The sequence below is a fragment of the Temnothorax americanus genome, unplaced genomic scaffold (assembly GCF_048541705.1).
Source record: "Temnothorax americanus isolate GAGA-0224 unplaced genomic scaffold, ASM4854170v1 Scaffold45, whole genome shotgun sequence".
Taxonomy (NCBI): Eukaryota; Metazoa; Arthropoda; class Insecta; order Hymenoptera; family Formicidae; genus Temnothorax; species Temnothorax americanus.
This window is the reverse complement of record NW_027509602.1, coordinates 1188686-1214322: the sequence shown is the minus strand read 5'-3', so window position 1 is coordinate 1214322 and position 25637 is coordinate 1188686. Positions and strand designations below refer to the sequence as shown.

General features: G+C 38.5%; 1 protein-coding gene and 1 long non-coding RNA gene across 8 annotated transcripts in view; one reads left to right on the top strand and one right to left on the bottom strand.

Moving 5' to 3' along the window:
- Positions 1 to 25637, bottom strand: part of Atg16 (Autophagy-related 16) — a 221586-nt gene that overhangs the window by 166658 nt on the left and 29291 nt on the right. The window contains exons 9-10 of one of the 7 annotated variants that reach the window (XR_013258681.1): positions 5192 to 5343; positions 4686 to 4904 (exon numbers count right to left, since the gene is read on the bottom strand). The exons of the other annotated variants lie outside the window; for them this stretch is intronic. The gene's annotated coding sequence lies outside the window, so the exon portion shown is untranslated. Of the gene's footprint in view, positions 1 to 4685; positions 4905 to 5191; positions 5344 to 25637 lie in introns of those variants that run through there. 7 annotated transcript variants of the gene reach the window in all.
- On the top strand, positions 295 to 14757 carry LOC143903298 (uncharacterized). The gene is made up of 3 exons (XR_013258682.1): positions 295 to 2176; positions 12932 to 13019; positions 13238 to 14757. It is a non-coding gene; the product is annotated as an uncharacterized LOC143903298 (long non-coding RNA).

The following is a 25637-nucleotide window of genomic DNA, read 5'->3' as shown; positions in this document are numbered from 1 at the left end:
CTCATATTTATATGCTACGCAAAATTATATTATGCTCCGATTTTCTCACGCTGTGTAAAATTAATTAGTGTATAACTAGTAATTATTATGCAATTCTTTTATCTATTTACTAACAGAAACAGACTCGTAATTAAATTATCTTTTTTTGTCTTCATTATTAATTATTATAATTATAAGAGTTACTTGTTTTTAATTTATATTTCAAAGCTAATAGTTTACCAATTTAATACTTTAAATAAAATGTCTGAAATAATTTTAGCGATAGCTATTATTTCTAATAATAATAACGCATAATAATAACGTACGATATCTGCAATGGCATGTTTAAAAAAACGCTACGGAAGATAATATAAAGTCTTTGACTATATCGTGCATAAAAAAGTATTGCTGCTAATGAGTAAAATAGAAATGCACTTATGATCAATTACGCACAAACTTATTGTTTCCACATTAATCAACATGAAATAACAACATCATAAATTGATTATGAAAAATGTTAATCGATTATTTATTCAAAATTTTATTTTACTTATATATATATATATATATATCACATATCTTGACTGAATGTATATAAATATGTTCACAGAGTAAATGTTGATATATTTGCATTTTTATCTCACTTATATTTATACGCGACTTGTAGAAATATACCTCGGCCAAATTTTACAGATAGCAGACCATATATCGCTTCATTTTATACGCTGTTCTTTTAGCTAAAAATTTCTTCACGCATAGCAAAAGTCATGAAGATTAATGTTTGTGCGAAAGTGAGGGTAACTAGTGAAGATTCTATTCCCACGATGCTGAAACATCGAGGAGGCGGCAAGAAAAAGACGATGTGGAGAGAAGAGGAAGCGCGGTCATTTTCTACGGCGCCAGCAAGAAAAAGCAAATCTTCGCAAAAGTGAGGCAAGCTGCTGTTTCCTCCTCGTTCAACGAGCAAACTAGAGTAAGGTAAGAGTACCAAACCGACGAGGTATAGAACGAGAGCAACATTGCAACATGACACTATCTCTTGAGAGTACCTCGTATAAAGTGATAAGGGAAATAAATCTATACTAAAGTGGATAATAAAATAAACATTACGTTTAAATCATTTGAATTTTACTTGGAAGGTAACGTTATATATAAGTTTTGCTATATGTCTGATGCAATTTTAACATATTTTTAGAAAGTATTATTCTTTTTATTCTCTTCTTATAAATAATGTTAGATTTTTTACATTCTTTTTTACGTTTATATAAAATAGTCGTACATTTGATGCATAAAACTGTAAAACGTACGGCTCAAAAAATTGTTGTTTTTCCTCAAATATCGGCTCGATCACAAATTAAATCTCGCTTTCCTTCCTGAAGTCGTGAGCAAATTAGCCGTCGAAACTTTTGTCTAACGTTGTACAGCGTCAAACGAACCGATCACAGGCGTGCGCACGAAGCGCTCGGCGCATGTTGTACGTCGTTGCCGTCGGCACGTTAATTAGCACTCTAAATCAAGCATATAAATCAAGCGAGGTGCACGTTTCCACGAGGATGATCAGCGGAGGACGCCTACTCGCGTTAACTTCGTCCGGAATACATATCGGTGCACTTCAGTTGCGACGCTCACCCGCGCCGCATCGCGCCGCGCTGCCGTGCCGCGCGCCGAGCTGAGTTGAGCTGAGTCGAGCCGAGCCGAATCGCTGAGCGGTGAAAACCGCTCGTCTGCTCGTCTGCAAATACGCGCAATACCGGCGTGGAAGCGCGACGCAACCGTCGCGCCGTGCCCATCGTCGGTTAGACTACGCGAGTATCTTCATAAGATATATTACCCAACCGCCGTGAAAGAGCCCTTTCGGAAATTACTGTGCAAACACTCAAACGCGAGAAACGATCGACTCTCTGGATATATCTATCCCGCAGCTCCCATCGAGTTAATCTCCTTTACTTGCGGCGTTCATAAGAATCTATACGCTTTGAAGAGCGCGAGACGAACGAACGAACGAACGAACGAAAGAATGAACAAACATACGGATAAACAGGTGGAGGAAAGAAGAAAAAACGAGGCGGAAAAAGAAAAGAGAATCTCAGACGCTCAGTCTTACGGCTTCGTCTCTATCTTCGAGGAATCCCGCGCGAGAAATTCCTCCTCGGCGCGCTTACCCCGTCGTCTCGCCGACAACTATCATCGGCATCCGGTTAGTAATTCTGCGAACGACTGCCGGCATACCAGTTCGTTCGATAGATAACAAGTAACGACATTTTAGGCAGGCAGTAGCGGTCGTTACGGCCGACTCTTACGGATTACGCTCACCCGAGAGCGATCGGCGCGTTATATTTCACAGATTAAAATTAACACGCGCAAACCCCACCGCGCAGATAACGCGTGTCTAGAATAGATATACACTGACTACCTGCCCGTCGGTACTGACTACTCTGCCCCACGGCGTCGCGAGAAATAGACCCCACGTCGTCATTGGCGAGCGAACAACGTTCAGCTCGTATATATCTGGTTTCATTTACTCGTCCTCGCAATTAGGATTCCAATTAAAGCGTTATCGAAGCTTTCGTTATAATTATGCGTGTGCCTGATGGCCATTAATAATTACGTATTTACTACCAGCGCCGATATATAATTTTCGCCTTTATTAAAGTTTAAGTGCGGGGGACGTAACCAACTTACGGAAATCCATCTAATGGGTTAAGGTTTTTTTATACGGTTTCGATTAATCAAAACGCGATAATAATTAACTGTATGAGTAAATTGGATTTTTAACGATAAAATAATGATTTAGTGTCATCTTAAGTTTTCGTCTTCGTGAGAACCAAACAAAACTGCAAGATTACTAAATTTCGACGTTTATGCGTAGATATATTCTATTCATTCCAAGAACTCTCTCTAATTTTATTGCGCCATATTTTAATAGTAAAAATTTTTAACGAGAAGATACCTGAAAAACAAACTAACAGAGATAAAAGAGATAAGAAGACAATTTCCTCCAAGGATTTTTTACAATGTCAAGATCATTAATTATGTTTTAAATAGGATCATATTAGATATTCATTAACTCGATGTTGTAGCTAGTCATTAAGAAGAATAGAGCGACTTATAATGAGCTCGGATGATTAATGATCTTGAATGAGAAAAAAAATGCATTTTTGTATCGATTTAAATGTATTTTCAAAAATATAGTGAATGGCTATCCAAAAACGTGCTAAGAATTAGCGCTGATGTTGTATCTCATAAAAAACAACTCAAAATGGCATTTTTCCAAATAACCGTTGAATTGTATTACGTGTCGAGATAAACATATAGCATATGAGAAATTATTTTCAGATTCCACTTCAGTTGTATTCAATTTGTAATACATTTTAACATTATTATAATATTATCACTGCGAAATACAACTTTAAGGAAATCGTCGCAAACTGAACTTTGGTATTCATATCTGAGTAGTTTATGCAGTTGCCAAGATTTGGTGTGCACAAAATTTGCATGGCAAAAGAGTAATTTAATAGCTACGATACATAACAGCTTTCTCTCTAAAAAATAGCGAACGATATAATACGGTTCACGAAACGACACATTTATGTTCAAGTGTATCTTCATCAACCGGTAACTGTAACCGAACGCCGCGATGATTTCTTTGTTCGTGTCCAACTATTGTAAGATCCACAATGACGAAGCTAGTACTACGGGCTAGTATTAACTCGCGCATACTCACGAAAGAAGGGTATTTGCGGTAACAACGCGAGAACGCTCACCGGAGTTTCTATTGAGGACAAGTTACGTAGAGTACCATGGAATTATTCATGAGCAGTCGCGAAAATCGCTACTCGTTCATTAACCTGGGGAGCATCGGAAATCTCCGTAACCCATGCAAATTATCGCAGCAATTAACGTGATCCCATACGAGATCGCTTTGTGGGAGATATCCTCGTTGCTACACCGCATTTATGACTCGACCTGAGAAAGGGGAGGGGACCCAGATAAGATGCGTGATGTAAATTGATTGACACTCGCGAAGGTGTCTCGGGCACGATGCGCAATCGGAAGCCGATAGCGTTTCCCATGCGCGAGCGCGGTCCAGAACGAGAATCTGGAAAAAAACTAAAGCCGAGCGCCATAAACGACACGACTGAATTACCCCCGGCCACAACGATTGTCGCATATATTAACTCGCACGCAGAGGCGCACGGGAGCGTCGGACGGGCGGACATGTCATTGTACCTGGGATGAGTTTATCGCGAGTGGACGTGCCACCGTCCGGTTCTGCCACGCAACCGGTCGTTTTTCACGTGGCATATACGCCCCTACGCGCCAGCCTCTACCTCCATTCCATTTTTTCGCGCTCTAGGCAACGCTGGTTCAGGTTATGGAAATGGGATGACTATAACGATTCGCTTCCTCAGCCAGCAGAGCGCACATACCACTTTCTACTGGCCGATAACGGTAACTCGTGGAATTTCGGCGGTAATTCCGATAAAGCGGCTACGCGAAGAAACAGTTAAGTTTTCACATTAATTGTCACACACACAAAAGTTCGAAAATATTAGTTAAAGATAATATTGATACCGAATTTTGCGAATTCAACGGTGAAATAAGCAAAGCCAGACAGTGACAAGAATATGACTATTAAGGAGACTAGGCAAGGTTGAAAATGCAAAAATTGGCTCGTGTTTAATGGTTTATAACAAGGCCGCGAATGAATATAAAACTTTTTTATTGTTTAGGGTATTAATTATAACATTATAAAATAAAAAAATCCATAGAAAGTCGTTCCCAGATCAATAATATCGGCGTCCCAATGTAATAAGGAAAACTGTCGAATCCACGGTTTTACCACGATTCCAGTCGAACGGATAAAGATTTTGGCAAATTCTAAGAATATTTCTTCTCCTTAGGCTTCTCTCTATCGATTATACCTAAAAAATTAAAAATAAAAATAAAATTAACAAAATGGCGTCCAAAAAACAAAAAATTTGTAAAAATTCGAGTTATTTGTTATTATAAAATTGTAGCAATATTTTTTTTCAATCTGATTTTAGGTATAATTCATGCGTCATAGTGTTTTACAATTCCTGTATAAATTTCAAGTTGATATCTCTATCGGTTCTCGAGATATCGTGGTAAAATCATCAAAAAATGTAGTTTGGAGAAAATCGCATTCGAAGTTTCGGTACAATATTTATGTTAGAACGGTCGTACTTACGCGGTTCAAAAATTTCCTCTTCGACGCAGTGAATGGCCCCGGATTATCGTCCAATTTCTCGTAATTTTTATTCACTATCTGATTGCCTTGGAAACGTTTTTTACGCGGTCGCCCTGGACGGACATACGGCGCCGATTTCTTTTTTCCGCTCTCTGACAAAGACATTTTTGTAATAAAGCGATTGTAATACGACAAACTTTCAATACATTAGCACAACCTCTCTGGGAGTCGATTATGTATAAACTTTAAACGAGGTAAAAATTAAAAACAAAATAATAAACAGAATAGAGCATGTAAGCCGAGCTAGATGTGCGTGTTTATTATTCTTTGTGTCAACCGCAATATATACAATTATTAGAAACAGAAACGTTTCGACTTTATTATTAGGTCGTCTTTAATGCGTCGTTACAAATTAAAACTTAATTCTACATATTGCATAGAGAACGTTAGAAATTAGAATAATGCTCAGACCGTTTGGCCGGGACCAACCGCGCGAATATCTGCGTTCGGCCGGCCGCGCGCCACATTACGTTTTACGCTCTCCTGACCTCAATTTTGCGAATTTTTCATAAAAACAAACGGGAAGATATTTCTAAAGAATCACAGTATCGGAATATGCAAAAAACCGAAAATCGATTTTTTCAAAATTTTAACCTTGCCTAGTCCCCTTAAGTAACGCTCGCGTAAACATAGTATATGTGGCAACAATGTTGTCACTCATACATAATCGTTACAACGTAATCAAAAGAGAATTTCTATTTACGATTACGTGTTGATACTGTCCGTGATAAGACAGAAATAACATTCAGAACGGTTCGTTATATAAAAACTATATCCACGTATAATTAAATCGGCTCTGCTTACTAAATGTTTTGTAATTTTTGCTCGACGACGTAAGCCGCTTCTTGAAGGAATAATGCCTCCTCTAAGTAGATTAAAAATATAAAGACGCTTGCTTGGGAATAACAGAGAAGCGGTCGTAGAGAGAGAAGTCACCTATTCGAGCCGCGGGCGGCTTAAAAAGTGTTTCAACAGGTAATAAAATCAGATTGTGTGCAAAATTAATTTGTACACAGCGTCGTTGGTTATATAGTCCTTTACGCATTTGATATCGCTCGCTCGAGGGAAAACAAGACGAGGGAAAGCAAGACGAGATAGTTGCAAACAAAATCCGGCGTATTAAACCGAGACCAAAAGTACCGCGACTCGTGAGATCGTAGAATGACATTGATAGAGAGCCTCGATAAAATATTAAACGTATATAGCGCCAAGTACCGGAATATTTCATATTATGTTTATGAGAGCGTTCACGGTTTCGTTGACACTGGTCCCTCGTCGCGGCGAAAACATCGGTTGTGGGGATACTTCTAGTTTACAGACAGTAACAAGATGAGATGACTGGTCTAGCGCGTGCGCACGAGCTACGTACGCAGGAAATGGTTTATACTCTCTTTCCGCGATCCCAGAAAGTTTACTCCTCGACCCCTCGGTCCAAGCCCAGGAGATTATGCCGAGAAGCGGCCCCACATACAACGTGAAAGGAATACGAACGAAAATGAAGACCTTTACGATCGTGCACACTTAATACCTCAGTCAGTTGATACTTTATATTACTTTTTTTTTATTTATGTTCAAATTATGTTCAAACAAAGACCAAGAGAGAACGTTTTTATCGCTGGCTATTTAATCAGTAATAATATCTACGTATTCAATGGCTGTAATTGCGTCCGTTATTACGTCTAATTGTGTAGTTGCATCTATTGTTAATGCAGTTTAATTATTAAACCTGTCTTCATTAATCATTATATACGGAAATATATACATACGGAGTTCACCTATTGTAACATTAAGCTCGTTGCCATATAATGTCATCATTGGTTATGCAGAGATATCTAATGAGTCATAGAATATAATCCTTTGATAACCATTGATGTTAGAATTTCTGGAAATTTTTTCAATAAAAGAACGTCTTAATGTTATACAATGAAACAATTTCTTATTTGTTACTCTAAACGATCATTTATTACTGCTAAATTTCGGACACGTCTATATGATTGCGCGTTTTTGTGTTAAAAGTAAATAGATAAATATATTTAACTAGCTTGATACAACCGTGCTTCGCTACGGTATGCGAAGGATTCTATAATTCACTTCCGAAATTAGATTTGCCCCTTAGGGATTGATTAGAGCAAAATCTTGAATTATGTTTTTAAGCATTTGTATGGGTAACCCTTTGTAAGCAAAAACCAAGTCGATATCTCATTGGGCCTAAGAGATATTGAGGAATCCGTGAAAACACGTTTTACCCCTTTTCACCCCGTTCGGGGTCGAATTTCTAAAAATCCCTTCTTAGTGGGTGCTTACGTCATGGAAAGAATATACTCCCCGAATTTCATGTTTCTATATAGGTTTAATTAAAGGTTTGGGCTGGGCGTTGATGGGTCAGTCGGAACATTCGATTATATATACATATATATATAGATTAACTGAATTAATGTCTGTAATTCATTGAAACATATTTACAAATCGATTGTATGTTTTCTTTAGAAGTTTCTAGTGTTTCTACGTAGCTTCTGAGAGAAAATAGACTTATCATAAAGATACATTAACCAGCGGATTGTTAGATTGACCAATATGAATCGTGAGTTTTACATCACTACGTCATTGTCGTCAACATCCGGTAGACGATATTTTATTCAACGATGAAAAATTGACGCGAACAGGTTTGACGAGTACCACATTGTAACATTTCAAGTAGGTAGTGACTGCAACGCTATTTGCTCTCTCTCTTTTTCTCTCTCTGTCTCCTTCTTCTCTCTTTCTCTCCTGCCATAATTTTCTACTGCATATTTAGTGTACAGTTAGAATCGTTGAACTGCAAACTTCGCACATTATTATATATTATCGAACATGCGATTAACCTTTTTCTTATTTTTTTACTCATTTTACAGTCGCCTAGCAGCGAAAAAACTGGATATACAAATACCCACTGAAAAATAATTGTTAATACGTATCATCGATATATTTTTTCATTAATAATTGGTAATTTAAAGTTTAATAATTAATTCGATAAAGTAATAAATTTTCTGAATTCATACAAATGTATACTGGCTAGTATATTTATGTAAAAATTTATACATATATATATATATATATATATATATACCTATGTCATCTTTAAAACTTTATTCATGTCCTTCGGCGACGCGTCATTCATAGAATTCATTCTCGTGCATAAACCGAATTAGACAGCAGTTAAACGTAGATTCATGTATTACATGAGAATATAAATTTATATCATGATGAAAATATACCGTCTACCACGCCAATTACGCCTGGAAGACACGTGGCCACAGCATCCCGCCATAATTTTGCCCCGAGTCGACTCGCCACTCTTCGGGTTGTCAAATAGACGTGATTATCGAGTCATTATTACGGATCGCGCCTATTCAAGTATCAATGAATCGTCGAGAGAATATCGGCGCCCCATTTAACTGCATGCAATTTCGACGTCGCCGGTATAAATAAGCCCCGAGTGTAACAAGGGCAGATGCGTTGTTCGCGGCGCATAGAACCGGACGGCTCGCGTGTTGACGCAACGCGGCCGATGATTTTCTAGCGATGCGTTCGATTCGCGAGCGCGCGTTTCATCCACTCGACAGCTCATCCTCGATTCTCCCTCGGAAACGATCGGTCGGCAATCAACCGGATACCGCGGGGCAAAAAGCGGGGAAGGGCGGCCGGCATCGCGCGCGACACGAAAGAAACTTCTAGCGCGTCACGATAAATCAGAAGGGCAGATCGCCGCGCCTTCGATGGCACACGGAACTTGACAGTTCTTACCATATAAAACGGGCCTTTACGGGTGGACTGGCGAGTACTTGCGATCGTATAGAAAACGTAAACCGAATGATCTCTTGCCGGTCGCGAACGTAGGAGGAAAATGGGAGAGCATCGGCGGAAGTTTATCGCGTTCTCTTAAGCGCGACTCTGATCTTAGAACAGTCTTCGACGATAATGACAGTAGTACATGAAAGAATCGCGCGTTGAATCGTCGCTGGTCATTGCTCAGAATGAAAGACGATTTCTAATGCGCTGAATCGAAAGAAAACAGGATGACGGAACACTTCAATGCCTTAGAAAGATCGCTATTATATCTATGTATCAACCTGTCTTTTTAGACAGATATACATATCTGACAGATATACTGAAAATTTATATTTGAATATCCGAAAATTAAATGACCAGTTGTACATAATAATAAAAATTTGACCTTTCCTCCTTCCGTATCAAGAGTCGACGTTTGTGTCCTCTTGTTCTGATGTAACATTCTCTCTTTACAGGTGCAATTTCGCGATATTATTCATGTAATTGTGTTAGTTGAGTAGTGCGGTGCAAAATGGAGTGATTAGAGAGGCTCAATTCTCTGGGCAGATTTCGTGATACCGGATACACGTTTGTGACACTCGAGATTACGCAATGGCGTCTAGAACGGCGATGTTAGTCGTTTGCATTGCTTGCTTGCTTGCTCTCGATATAGAATGCATGTATATATATGCCACTGATGCGGTAGGCATTGATGTTCGACACTTGGCCTTCCTAGGCGCACAGTATCATGAATATTTACGCGGCTCCTCTCTCTCGCGACAAAATCAATGTGCCGCAGCTAGAGACGCTCTTCTCAGCACAGTACACTCCCGTCGCAAACTCCGCGTAAAGCGATGCGGATATCGTCCTTATCCTCACTTTTCCTTATCGCGGATCTAAAAGATTTGTCCGCGCAACTACTTACGTTAATCTGAGAAGAAAACGCTCCGGGGAAATAAGGGTGCAGAAAGTCCCTCTGAAAGGCGAACGCGACTGCCCGTTTCTGCGAGACTTAACGCCTGGGTAGTAAAAGTTCGTAAGCTTTCCGTAAGAATGTTGGCAAACTTCTTATCGTTTTATACTATTACGGCTTATAGTGTTACCAATTCGGATAAATTATGAAACATTTTAGTCGCGCATACCAAAGACATCACAACGCATAGCGATGTTTTTCTATGATTACGATATAACACATACGTTATGTATAACTAATGTCTGTTTCTTTAAATACAAAAATTACACTATATTGGTGCAGAATTCATACGCTAAGCGTTACGGAAAAAAACCATTCGACGAAACCAAGATTCATTGTATTCCATGGATATATGTAAAATTGCTAGAATATGTACGTGTGAAATATACCAAATTTCTCAGAAATTATGCTTGTTATTAGTTATGGTAATTTAGATATGTGTGAAAATGATAATAAAGCAAATCGTTGGCAAACTGATACGTAACGAAATATGGAACGTTTCGTTGGAATTAAAAAATATTCACGATATAAACAAATAAAAATTACCCGTCAACGTGGTAACTTGATGATGTGTATAAAACGTTCGTACGAAAAGAGCAGAGTGTCATAATAAAAATTCCCTACCATTCGCCGCGCGAACGTAGTCCACGTAAGTACATGCGTATAATTTGACGAGCCGCGCGCGGAAGAAAATCGTACGAAAGGTACGAAAACGTGGAATGAACTCTTAAATATTTCATGACGAACGAAAGATGTGAATTACGTCATAGACTGCAGAAAGATGGCGATGGTTGGAGTACCGGTTGATAAGCGAGAGGATGGGCTTCGCCCGAGAGGACGGAAGCGGGGGCGGGGAAGGCGCAGAAGGGATGCTATGGTAGCTTGGTAAGAGCTCGCTTGGATATGTTGGATGTGTGGGTGATACGGGCGTGGTGCGGCATATTACGCCGTTAATACAGTGCATATCGGGATGCGAGCAGCTGGCAAGAGAATCACAACCGCTCTAGTTCACCCTCCATCTCCTCATAGTCCCCTTGAGTCAAGCTCTTCCCTTTGCTCTCTCGTATACGCACGCAGCCTGATGGTCTCGTTCTTATTAATAAAGGCCGTTGCGTCCGTTACAAATACCACTATTTCAGTATTATCGGGGTTAAACAAGCATAAAAGTACACAGTAGTGTTAACATAAGGCTTTACTTCTAATCATTTTTATTTTAGAACATTGGGGATTACAATGTTAGTGCAATAAGCGTTCAACGAATAGTTGAAAAACATGTTTTTCGCATAAGAAAAGCAACAAAAATTCATCGTTTTGTTTCAAAGAATATTTCAAAAGTTAAATAAGATAAATATCTCATTCTTTAATTCATTTGTGATCTTAAAAAGCAACGCTCTAAATTATATTTTTCCAAATTATGTTTGAGAAAAAGTTTTTTGAATCGTTCATTATCCACACAAGAATATGGAATCGCGGTATATATCGCGCGATTATGAACAAGAGAATAAAATTAGCATTTATAAAATTAGCGTAATAGTACTAACACTTCAGAATGATCGAGCACGACAGCTCACTCCTATACGAACGTATAACAGCCAGCGTGCTCAGATTCTAGATTTAGAGTTACTTTATGCGTATGACACCGATAATACAGTGATTATAGAGTGGACCCCATAAGAGAGAGAAAGTACGATACTCATCCGATCAGTATATCTCAGAATCTTGTCGCTGTATCATAAAATTGCAATTTTAGTTTTTTAAATGTCACGAATCCTCGGTTATGCGAAACGCCCGAAGGACGCATCGCGTCCAATAATTGGATGTGATTCCCGTAATAAAATTTCATCCTGAAAAGTCCGCTTAAGGGCACTCATAAATTTCTATAATATAAATTCCTGAATCGCATCATACGCGCATATGCTCAGAATGTTTAACGTTAATATCTTTACCCCTTTCTACTAACCACATAGGAGAGACTAATAAAATTAAAATTATATTGTCGTAAACGTAGAACGTCTCGTCAGATTTACATAAAATTTCAGATATGTATGTATACAATTGCGAAAGATCACGTTGTGATCTTGTTGCTTAGAGAATCTTTATTAGGACATCATCTTTTCTCGAAACTGACTTTTTACTGCTACATGTGTTGATAATGAAACTTGAAATTAAGATTTTATTAGATAGATAAAAAGACGCTTGAAAGATAATAAATGCATGAACTTAATAAGATAAAATCTATATCTTTAACAATATTGTTTATACACATATGCACGTGTATTTATATTTCATTAAGTAAATTTTAAAAGAATAAAAAAACGGCAAATGTTTAGTTCATTAATCACAGTCTCTGTTACGTGCTCTCGAAGATTTAACATATATATTTAACGAGGATCTCTGTGTTACACCAACTTCATTAATTACAATATTTTCTCATTGTCTGAATACTTTCATACATTTTCCAAATCGTATTATACATATAGCATACCAAAAAAAAACACCATTTAAAACGAAATGCTATTTATATTTTAGAGACTTCATTCCGACAAATGAAAAGTAAAGTCGTACGGGATATTAAAACCGATCTAGAAAAGCAGATCAGAGAATAAAAAAAAAGAGAGAGAGAAAGAGAGAGAAAAAGAGAGAGAGAGAGAGAGAGAGAAAGCACATATTACTAAATACTCATAACTTCAAACTTTTTATTACATTCCCTGGCGAGCATATGCAGTATTACGATCGAGTAATTTCGCAAATCCACTTTCGTAACAATTACAGACTTACTGCTTACAAAAGAGAGCAAAACCGAGATTGAGTTTTGCGTATTTTCAGCCCAAGCGCGCTTATCTTTCTAATGTTAATGTCAAAGGAAAAATTATCATTTTAATACATTTTATTATTTTCAGCTTATATTGTTGTTCGCGTATGGGATTCTCATATATCTCTGGATGGGACTAATCTATCATAATCTGGCCTGTGTTCTCCGTCATGCTGGTAAACAGTTACGCAATCTCATTAATGTACATATACAGAAACGAAATGATAACATGCACTACAAATGAGTCCTGAGTTACTCATTTGTATAGTGCACATGTTATCATTTCGTTTCATATAACAAATTTTCTACTGCTTAATTCATTCATCCTCGTGCACCTCACGTCCTGACTAGGTATTATATTATTAATTACGTTTTTTTTTTTTTTTTTTTTTAGGAACATAACGTTGTGCCATGCGAATGAAGAAAATCACGCAGCTAGGTATTCAGACAAATATACGTAAATCATCATTATATAAGACCAAAGATCTGCAAAACATTTGAGCACGCTATAAACATACATAGTTAAAAAAAGCAAGAATATATAATAGTTCACGGGCAGATGAAGCCTTCAACTGTGAATTGAAGCATGAAAGCAATTATTATCGATAGATACTACTCGGAGCTAAAACTCGTTTACAGGATCGGGATATATTTGATGGGTCTATTTATAGAGGAATATCGCAAATAATTATTCCACACGATATAGGAATGTGTTCACGTGAATGGATTCGGTCGGGGTTCTTGCTTAATGAGAAACGAGAAATCCAAACGTAAACGTCATAGACGCCCGGGATATCTGCGGTAGCGAAACTTCGAATAAGCTATGCGCTGTCCTGAGTTCCGTCGAGCCGGTATCCAACAATAAACCGTCAACGCGAGCCAAGTTTTCCCATTATCCATTAACCTAATTAGGCTAGATTTTGTAGTATTGGCTCTTCGGTAAAGTCGTGCTTTCTAAGTTAGGTGGTCGTAGACTTATCGACTTGCGTGATTGGTTACATAGAATAAATCCCATACATATATATGTACATATATGTACATGTATGTATACAAGTATACATATATAAAAACAATGTTAGCAATATAGTTAATTACGTATAAAACCTTTGGCGTAAAAATATATCTTCATTTTTTTATTATTAAACAAAGAGAAATAATTTTACTGCGAACAGAAGATATGTCTTACATATACTTATCTTTTTTCAAATCTATAACATATCAAAAGTTTTTTATACTATGATACTAAATATTTTTTAAAATGCTATATTTTTTCGCATCAAATAACAATTTTCCGAAAACATTTATCAAAATTGAGTATATTGCAATACCTACAATTCTATGCGTGGAAAAATGACGTTGATAACTAAAAATACAAAATATTTTAAAATTTATTATTTTTTAGCTCCGCTTTGAAAAATATAGGACCTGTCGATCAATATTGTGAGTGCGTCACCAAAATATTTTCAAAGTATTCGAAAATAAATTACTAAAATATACATGTTCGCATCTCGAACAAAAACCATGTTTTAATTTCAAGGCGGATTGGAAATTATAACGGTCCAGATCACATGCACAACGTGTGATATTAAAAATATCAAAAACAGTGAAAGTCAACAATAACAAAAGATTCATGTTTAGATTATACACCGTAAAAAACGAAGATTATTTAGCACGTTTATACACGAAGTGTTAAATGTATAAACGAAAATATTCATATCTGTAATTTCGTATATTGTGCTACGTAAAAAGAAGGCGCGACATAAAATTGCTGGTATCAGTGGTATCCGATATCTTAGAAACAGTATAATACCAATTTCTTCAGTTATCATCCAGTTGAGAGATTTTAACAAGTTTAAACCGATATTTAATCAGAAAAAAATGTAAAAGAACATTTAAAATAACTCTCTATTCTTTCAATTTTCTGCAAGTCGTATCCAAAAGCAATAACGTAACGAAGTAATTTTTATTTTGAAATCTTAATTCAGAATTACCGAGATAAATAACGTTAAATATTAAAATCTTAAAGAAATATCTAATGAAACATTAGGGAGAGATATTTAAGATTAATTTAAGTTTTAAAAAGTTCACAAGTAAGTTAAGTGAAATCGTGCGCAGAGTTTAGCACATAGAGAAATGCATACGGTATGCACGTTTGAAGTTTTGTATACGCAATTCTAAGAGATAAGGGCTGCTCGAGCACAGATGAATATGAATCGTCAAACTTATATCCGCTCGTAGATGATATTGCGATCTCCGAATGCAATACGCGACCGAGAATGCTTTTGGAACGACTATTTTGTCAGTCGGCTTCTCTTAATTAACAACTTCCAAAAGCGACGAGAACGCCAGAAGGATTGGAACGCGGAGGGAAGACGAGGTGAGTGTTTCTCGGATCTCTCACGGTGCTGGATGGCACTAATTAAATCTCAGCACCAAGCCAGCAAAGGAAACGCGACGAAAGCGGAGAGGCGGAAGGAAGCTCGCGCACTCTTAAATGCAATCTGCATTTCATTAATTCGCGATTCCGCAGATTTTATTCGTTCGTCTTGACAAGAGATATACATCTCGCCGCTAAGGATCTCTCTATCCTACGCTGTCTAATATCTTTACAAATGTGAAATGGGCGACACTGTTAGAAATTGCTGCTCAAAAAGACCATTTTATGCCATTTAGCACGTATTTTACGATTAAATTAAACGGTATTCGAACACGAAATTCATTCAATCTTTGATAAAAATAATAATTAAAATAATATTGTTTCAAATCAGTAAACAAATTAATTATCAATATAATAATTCGGTTTACCTTTATATGATATATCTATTAATTTATTAGCTATTTAATCATTAATGAAAATAATAGATTGCTATATATCAAAATATTCTACTCTATAATTGACATTCAATATTACATTCATTTCAAGATAATTATATTTATAATTGTGAGTTCATAAATTAATACAGCTTAACATGCTTTTAATTGACGCCTACTGTTTTGCGAGTTACGATTACTGCAGGAGAAAATATCGGCTTAGAGAAAAGACGCGACGGTAAGTGCGAAAATTAAGTCTTAAAATGACTATACGCATTAATTTTCGAACTCGCTGATCGTATAAATTTCTTCGCGTAAATGCAAATCTACTGGCGCGTCCTGCTTTCAACGGGTTCGCTCGACGACTGACGCTTTTCGCGAGACTGCAGTAAATCAGACGCGAGTTCGCGCTCGCGCGCTAAAACGCGCATAAATATCTAACGAATTGAGAAGCGCGCGCTACACTCGAGATGGTTACCGCCTGCCTCAGAAATCGCACTTTTTGCGGACTAGCATCTGACGACCGTGCGCCACAAAAGTAACGGGCATACGTCGAGCGCGCGAGTAACGTAGTCGTCCAAGACGAACGACTCTCTTTTCCAGGCCATGGGCCTGCGGGCCTCCAAAGAGAAAATCGGTTAATCCCGACGCAGCTGTATGACGCGAGACGAGATGGGAAACGGCACCGTACAGCGCTCGCCAAGACAGCCGAGAGCAACGAGATCGTAAAACCCTTGCATAGGTAAGCGGATATATACAAGTCAAATGGCAGCCGTGCGAACGACGTTTCTTCCTCACGTCCAGGCCGGTCCAGGAACTCTTTAAGTGCCGTGCTCTTTTATTACAACGAGCAAGAATTTTGTCCGCGCCATTCACATATGCTATACGCGCTCAAAGCCCGACCGTTTTTCGGACTTATCTCTTTTGTGCACTCTCACCGTACACTGCTCATCCCGTTAAATTCACCTCCGCGAGCCGAGTGACCTCTCCATCGTCCATTAGTATTTTTCATGACGACGGTTAACTATGTCCGCGAGAAGCGGACCCCTATTATGCTCAATCCCTTATCGTTACTGTTCGTGCCATATATTCTTGAAAATCACTTCCTGCTCGTTCCTATCTCCGATGGCAGCTCCAGAATAGGACGGCTCGTTTCGGAAATATGGACTCGCGGGACGAAAGATTTACGTTTTCATTCTACGTCTTTTCAGAACGTCAATTTGACCCGCGGGCGATTTCACGCCATTGATAAACTTTTCAACGGAGTTGCCGATAACAGTTTACGATTCGCTTCAGAAGAGTCGTCGTCGCTGAATCGCGAACTAAGAAGCGCGTCCTCTGACACTTTTCCTAAACGCGAAAGTTTGCTCGCTAATGGTGAAAAACCTTTGATCGATAACATGTTTAAACATAAAACTTAATTTACCGAGTGCTTCATTTTCTTTGGTACTAAATAATTTTACAATTAAACTTTACTTTAAATTATCCTTGAAAAGAATCTGTTAAAAAAATTGCAATAAGAAAAGCTCATTTAAAATACTTATGTTCATATCGTTGTTCTAAAATAAACATCAATTTGACATTAACATGCAACATTGTTTTGCGAATAATGATTAAAATTTTAATCTTGCGTAATCTGCTATATAAATATGCGTATATAAGAGAGTCAAACTCGAAGAGAGTTAAACGTAGTCAGGAACGATATGAGAAATGAGATTTAAAGCCGATATCAGGAAACTCGGAATATTTGAACAGCAAGCAAACTAGGATTAACTGAGGCAGGGTTGAACAATCAAAATTTCCAAACATTCCAACCACTGGCAAACTGCTGCAGGACAAACAAGTTTAAATTATCGATTCGGCATCCGCTGTATGTAGCAAAGTGTCGTATACTCGTTGTTATGAACTAATAGTTTCCATCCGCCTGCCAATCGATCTTACTTCAATATTCTATAGAGTATCGATGTCACGGAAGTAATAAGACTATAGATAACCGTAAACCCCACTAAGATTCTGCTAGTGGGTCCTTCAACGTCGGCACGAATAGCGCCATTAAGTAGATCAAACACGATTATCATATAAAATGTCCGTTTTTTTTTTACACAAATTATTATTCCGTTAATATTCGCAATATGTTACGAAAGCTCAGACGAGGCGATTAAATCCGCTATTACTCTGTCATAGCAGATGTCAAAATTTATTGTCAGACGTCGTAAACTCTAAGCCATCTTCAGCGGCACAAGACATGCGAATAAGTCCCGAATAAGATCGTATCTCCTGCAAACACCTGCTACGACGATTTGTCATCCATAGCAGAGCTTTCGGATCCGGTATATTCCGGTTGTGCGTCAGAACAGCTTTCAGTGAGCGCTTTAAAGTACAATTTGTCATTCCTGGCGGACAATGGCTCTTCCGCACGTTCGAACGGGTTTTCGTAATGTCCTTACTCAGAAACAACGCAGAATCAATTTTCATCTTTCGTCAATCTCGCAAGCACAACCTACAGGTCTAATGGACAATTAAAATAATTATTAAAATTGCTAAACAAAAAAATAAAACCCTATATAACGTGTATTCAGTGATAAAATCGGCGCACAGTTGAAGTATAGAGTAGATAATTATTTCAAGCGCAAAAACACGTTTCGTGTAAAAAAGATACATTAAGTATCGTTACACATTAAAACCAACGTTGAAAAAGGGAAATTTCATCGCAACAAGCAAGGTTAAATTCCACGAAGAAAGCAGTTTACCATGCTGAAGATCCTCAATGGTCCCGAGAGCCGCGTCAAAGCATACACGCGAAGCGCGGTTAGTAAAATCAATGAGCGCGCAAAAAGCACATACAGACGAACAAACTGGAATCTGTAGCGAGGACAGAGAAAGAAGGTGCTTTTGCGCTTTGCCTCGTACGTTCCCACTCCTACTTCCACCAATTTGCACCGTTGCAACTTGAAAAAGGGGCAAGATGATCTTTCTCTGTCTCTTTCCCTCTGCCCACAACATTATGGCTAGAATGAGTGGATGTTCAAGAAAACGTAACTGCACCGCGTTGCGGGTTGCGGTTATGGCGGAGAGATATGGCGGTACCGGAGAAATGCCAAAAGAAACTAAAGGGAATAGCGAAGTTGGAAAGCCTAACGAGTTTTCCGGCTGCTCGTTCCACTCTTTCGTCTTCGTCCACTTTCCTACCTCATCGCTATTTCACCGAACTGTGGTGCTGTCAAATCGTTCGTATGGATGACGAGGGCGAGCGGCGGAGGCCGGGGTACTTTCCGCGAAAAGTTAGTACGCAGCGGAAAGTTCCATGGTTTTATTTGATCGCATGAACTTTCGCCTCGGGCCCAATCGCACTGAAGAATTTTGAAAAAAAATTTACTCCGATTGCAGGTTTTTTACCTGAAAGCGCTGATTTAGAATTAGTTTATTACAATCATATATAAACTTTATAAACTCGCCGTTATGTTTCAGTCGCGTGTTTTCGCGCTGGAAAAAAATATCGCTATGCGCATTACTTGCAAATTGCAATTCTGACAATGTGCCAACATTTTGGAGCAATAACGAAGCAATAGGTAATAACATCATAAATAGTCTCAAGTTATTTAATGTTTTAACATATAACGATATTTTAATGAAATTTATAATTGCCAACTACGCGCAATATCAAGTCAGTAACGTGACGTTATATACAATTCAAATGGAAGCTAAGAAGTTTAAATTTAACGCCTTTTAAAAATACTGCGCGGTTAGTGAAAATGGCCAAACAATCTTCCGATCAGAGACAAAATTTATCCTCTGAGCACCGGTTCCGGATTTAAAATTGCGACGACGATTTCAATATGAACGGGAGTATAACGCTCTAACGTGGAATTTTACGCTTTAACCATAGAATACAGAACACGAGCCGATGAAAAGAAATGTTAACTGAATTTTGAACGATGCATTTTTCACATTTAGACACAATTGTGACAAAAAACAAAACGCGTGCTATTTCCCGTCCGCCCATGTAAAAATAATAAGCGGGAATAACAATTCAATATAAACGTATGCATACATATATACGTCTGACGTGTACACCGACACACGTACGCGGAAGCCGGGGTCCCATGGGTAAAAAATGTTTCTTTTGTTCTTATTCCATAATTAAAATCGCAGTTGAAATTTAATATCGCCCTCATAATTTTTCCGGCGCGCCGCGGCGCGTCGTCTGCCGCTTCGGAGCGCCCAGATTCGCCTTGTCGGGATTCCTGCCACGATTTCCGTATAAATCTGGAGGAATATAATTTTATAATATGAAAAAATTCCAAACGGGGTAACCCATATTTCAGGACCCGGCCGAGCAGACGGGCGAGTAGGAAGCGCGGCGGAACATCTCGTTAAATCAAAGCTATTTATTTTGGCCTTCACCGACAGTTCGACTGTGCCATTCCAATGATGCCTGGATGCTCTTCAAAGAGACGTTTGCAAATAAGGCTAGTTTACTTAAAACAAAAAAAATATAGAAAGATAGATATATACATAGAGAGAGATAACTTGAAGAAGGAAAAGAGAGAAAATGCGAGAGAGAGAAAGATACCGAGATTCCACGTAGTCACGACATTTCGTTGCGTTTCGCGTCGGTTAAAGTGATTTTTGCATTATAACGCAACGTGACGTTAGCGGAATAGTAAAATATGTGCAGATTGCACCGCCATAAAGAATCTGCATAATCTCACGGCGGTCATAACCCTGTCGACGACAAATATTTTTACGCTTCAAGCATTTCGCGGCGGAATAAGCTTTCTCGCTATTAAATGCGCGCTTTATGCGAACTTTTACGGTCTCTTACCAGACATTCGCTGATACTCGTCTTTAGATTAAACGTATAACGAACGCATTATACTCTGGCATTTGAATATAGTTTTTGCATTTTCATCGGATGCACACGCGGTCTAGAAATATTTGCGCGCATAAATACGAATATTTACCGTCCTACTGCTTTATTATAGCTTGAAATAAAAAGGCAAAAATCCTAGAAAGAAAGGTAAAATTTATGCTTCTGTACAAGTCTCGCAGTTTGCAGCAATGTATTTTATATTTAAGCATCTTGAAATATTACTAAAAAAGTTTATTCATACAAAATAAATGCTTGGTATTCATTTGTAATGTATTTTTATAAAAGCACACTCTTGCCTAAAAATTTATAATTATTTCTAATATTCATTCTGTGTTCAAAGGATGTCTCGTTTTTAATGTAATATTTACTGTTTTATAAAAATATTTATAAAAATATATATTGACGCAAAATATATATGTATATTTATAATTTATAATATCAACATATTATCAACGTCTATTAAATTCATGTAGTAAAGCGTGAGATATGAAATAATTTTAAAAGTAAAATCGTGGAAATTTATTTTAATTTGATATCGTCATAACTCAGCAATAAAGTTGAATTCGCCATAATTTATACATTTATTATAGATATATCAAACAAAAAAAATTGTTTCAGATAAATTTTTTTGTTCCGATGAATAAGATGAATGAAGGTAGCTATACCATTTGCATTCACTTTCCATTTAAATTCCATTTTCCGCCCATCCTCCGTCATGTGAATGTTTTGCATTGGGCCATAAATTTCAAAAAGAATAAAACGAGGTTTCGTAACATTTTAGATATGTCCATTTGTAACAGTTTATTGAGATAATCTATATTGTATTTATATATGTAAAAACAAATCTAATACGATACTAAAATGCTAAATATTTATCTATATAATATCAGCAAATGTTTTTTTTAAGGTTCAGTATGACGCCGCAATAATATGAATAATAATCCGTGAAGCAAAATCGGCAGAGAGAGATTAATATTTCTAATTTTACACAATCTTATTTACGCCATATACGTATTTTATATCTCATAAACATTTCCGTTTACTATTCACAGAAAATATGTCGACAATTTGTATCACATTGTGTTGGAGTACGACATAAAGTACAAACGTGAAAATAATTTTCAAAGAAATGTTAAAAGGGGGACGATGCAGTAAAACGGACAAAGAAATAATTGGATACGAAACGCAATCATTTTAAAATAAAGGAATCTTGAACCATGTCCTCGACGTTGTCGTGTTCGATCACTCGCGCCGTTTGTACCGCATCGCTCGCATCGACCATCGATGCCACACGCGTGTTGCATAATGCAACGCTTTACCGGACGATAACTTATCCAATCACCGCACTGTCAGTTATAATCAACTGATTCTATTACCCATCGATTTATCCTAATGAAACGTGATCGTTATTTATCACCATTTTCAATCGCGAGCGTCAGCTCGATTTTTTTCCGACCGCGCGGTTTTTCCACGCTCGCGAAAGATTCGAACGGATAAAAAGCGAATGAACCACAGCGGTGTGCGATAAGGTCGATTTCTGAATGCCGCAGGGGTGGAGGGGGGAGGGGAGGGAAAGCCGCACACAGAGCGATCGTAGTAATCGGTGCGCCGCACTTCGGCGTATCCATTTCACAAGTAATGGTGCATAACTCATGACAGGATAAATGAAATGCTCGCGAGCAGATCCAGAAAGGTACAAATCGAGCAAATCAATTTGCTTCTATCAGAGCACAATACAACGAGTAATCATGCTACAAACGAATTCTATTTCGATACGCTACGCGATCTGCAAACGCGATGTTTTTGTAATTATCGGCATTTCCGGATTATGACGTGCGGCTAGGTAACCGAACGAATAAATATTCTATCGGGAATAAACCAATATGCGCATGCCGGAATTAACATGTCTCTGATGAAGCTTCGACGGTACGGCAAAATAAAAAATAAAATCACGGCAAATTGCGAAGAGTAATTTTTCAATTAAATTAAAATTGTTGTATTTTGAACGCATGCTTTAGAGTAATACGTAATTTTCTTATGTAAGAAATTCAATAGCTTATCGACTACTGATTAATGTAAATTTAGTGCGCTTTATCATTAGACAGCAAAAAAGAATCCATTCAATACTTAAATTTTTAAAAATAATGTTTTTTTTTTTAATTGCTGATTCTATCTTATTTACTCAAACACGTAAGTACATCATTATCCGATCCCTTTTACGTCAAGATAAAATTGTGAAATAGACGCGAAACGTACACTGGTTACTCGGGATGCCAGGCACGATCATGCGCTATAATTCAAGAGTATCCGTCAATAAGTCGATACATTCGATACTGAGGCACAAGAGGGAAAAGATCGGACATCCATTTCGTCATCAGCGTTGAGTAGTGCGCTCCCGTTATTACTCCACTAGCAGCGACACATTAATTTGCCAGGCGTCCCTTATCAGTGACGTTTCATTTGTCACCAGGTTGTACCATAAATGTCAGCGAGGGTGGTTGTCAAGGAGCCTTTCAAGAACAAACTCGCGTCTTGAGCGTCAGATGGGCGGTGACGGAAAGTCGGCGCACTGGCGAAGTTTACGCTCATAAGGGGGATGACTGTCGTCGCTCCCTCCCTCTCTCTCTCTCTCTCTCTCTCTCAGCAGGGGAGTCTTAAAGCCGACGCAATGCTTAAACGTATCCCTGAGATCTCTTTCTCTGACTTGCCGGCACATGTATCATATCCGTCGAGTAACGACGAGAAACGTTCGGCTAACATACATGCTATATCATTGCCTAAATTTATAAACATCGTGTACGAGACACTTTTGTGGAGCAACGTAGCGAATATAAAGGATAGCGGAGACGCAATCGTATGTGTACATACACGAATTGCATAGGGTAAACTCGGGTAAGATGGCTATACAGGAAAGATGGCCAACCCATGTTCATTCGATGTTTCATAGCGAGCTAGACTGAAAGAACATGGGTTGGCCATCTTACCCGAGTTGACCATATATTATGTCTTAAAAAATAATGCACATTACTATGTATAACATATTTAAGAAACGTGCAAAATAATCGTTGCTATCAGATAATATGTGCTCGAAAAAATTAGAATCAGATGCATATCCAATATATATTACCATTGACCGTTATTAATTATAAATAAATTACGCCAACTATTGGCGTAACGTATATTGTTCAACGTTTCATTATTCAGTGTACAGTTTATTAAAGCATTGTTTTATTTAAAAAAATTCCCAGTATTGCAAAATTGATAAAAAAAAATATCAAAATATTTCACGATATTCAAAGATCATATATAAATATTCACATAGAAATGTAAAAATATACATATATGTGCATTTTTTGTAGATTTAAATTATACACAATAGTATAATTAAAATATGAATCGTTCCTGTTGTGGGCGATACGTCTAATCGTTCGCTAAACGAAGAGCAATCCGCAAATTCTAACAGAACGATCTAACTGCTTTTCTTGGGCAACGCTCGCGAAAGGAGGTAAATTCCGTTACGTCGGAAGGGCCAGGTAATTAACCGATGTTCCGATTCGCGGAAGCGGAGCCTAGTATTCGCGCAGTCGGACCCCGGAAACCGCGGGCGATCATGGCCGGAATCCAAACGCAATTAGTTACACGCGCGGTAGGTGCAAGGCCAAAGCCTGCTATCTCCCTCGTGGCTCGTGGATGCACACTCGTATGCCGTACCCGTATACGTGTGCATGCGTGTGTTACGGGTGTGTAATACGTGTACGCACCACGTATGTACGTGTAGCCATAACGATGGCAGTCGTTCTCGAGCGGTCGTTCGAATAGCCGGCAGCGGATCTTTCGCCTTCCTCCTTTTACGGTGCTCCGACCTTTCACCGCGGCTACCGGGGGACTTCTTTTCCACCCTCCTAATTTCCAGCTAGTTAAATAACACACCGCCCGTACGGGCGCGAGCGGTAAACACGAGCGAGAAGACGCACCGGACGCGGGGAGTCCGGAGCGGAACCCTGACGGCGTAATGATGTTCTCTAACAGGATTCCCCTGTCGCCACCGTGTCCGAAGTAACGGTCGAACGAGAAATGTCGGTACGATGTGAAAGCGCTGATCTAATTGATAGCAATGATACGGTGTCAACGAAAACAGACATGACCGTGACATAAACGACTGTGACGTTCAATTGCGTGATTACGGCACGATAGCGTGAAATGGGTTAACGGTCGTATCAAACGTTGTGCGATTGCCCACAAATAGATATTTTACGATTTGCGAGATAAATCTCGCGCTTTACGACGCGTATAAAGTACATTGCACAAAAATTGTTGTATAATCTGCATAACAATACTAAAACTTTGGTATATTATTCGATAATGATATATGTTAATATCTTTCGATGCTCTTGTGACATAATTATAAGATGTTTGTCAAGGCGGCGGTGTGGTCTAGTGGTAGAGCGCCAGACTCGTAATCTGAGGAACCAGGTTCGAGTCTATTAGAGCCATGTAAGGAAAAGTTTTTTTCCGAAAAACCGCGCCCCTCCGTGCAAGATACGGAGAAAACTGGGCTTCGTCTTTCGGAAGAGACGTTAAACCGTTGGTCCAAAGCAGGAAACAGTAAGGTAGTGAATGAATTAGAGGTTAGGGTTGGGTACGTCCCTTCAAAACGCCCTTTAAGGCCCCTTGGGATATATAAAGTAAAATTCTTTATCCTTTATAAGATGTTTGTCTGTTTTAACGTATAAAAATATGCAAAATAGAGCATCGAAATGTATGCGCGTCGAAAAGTGAAGAACTTCCCGGTGAAACATTATCCGGGGGAATGAAATTGTGTTTCCACTATATCAGGAAAGTGAAATTATTCGCAAATTCCCAAGTACCCTCTCGAGCCGGAGTACCTTCAGCATTACCACAATGAGAATTGTCTTCCACGAACGACGACGGAAAATTACTTTTCTCTCACGCGCAATCGCTCTCGCACGCTGGCCGTTGCGTATTCCGCGTGCGGTCGGAATCTTGGCGACAGCGCGGTCTCACCAACCAGGCACCATCCTCTACGCTCCGACCGAACCCACCCCGCATTTGAGATCCGTGGAAATTCGCGGCTTCGCCGCCCGACGTC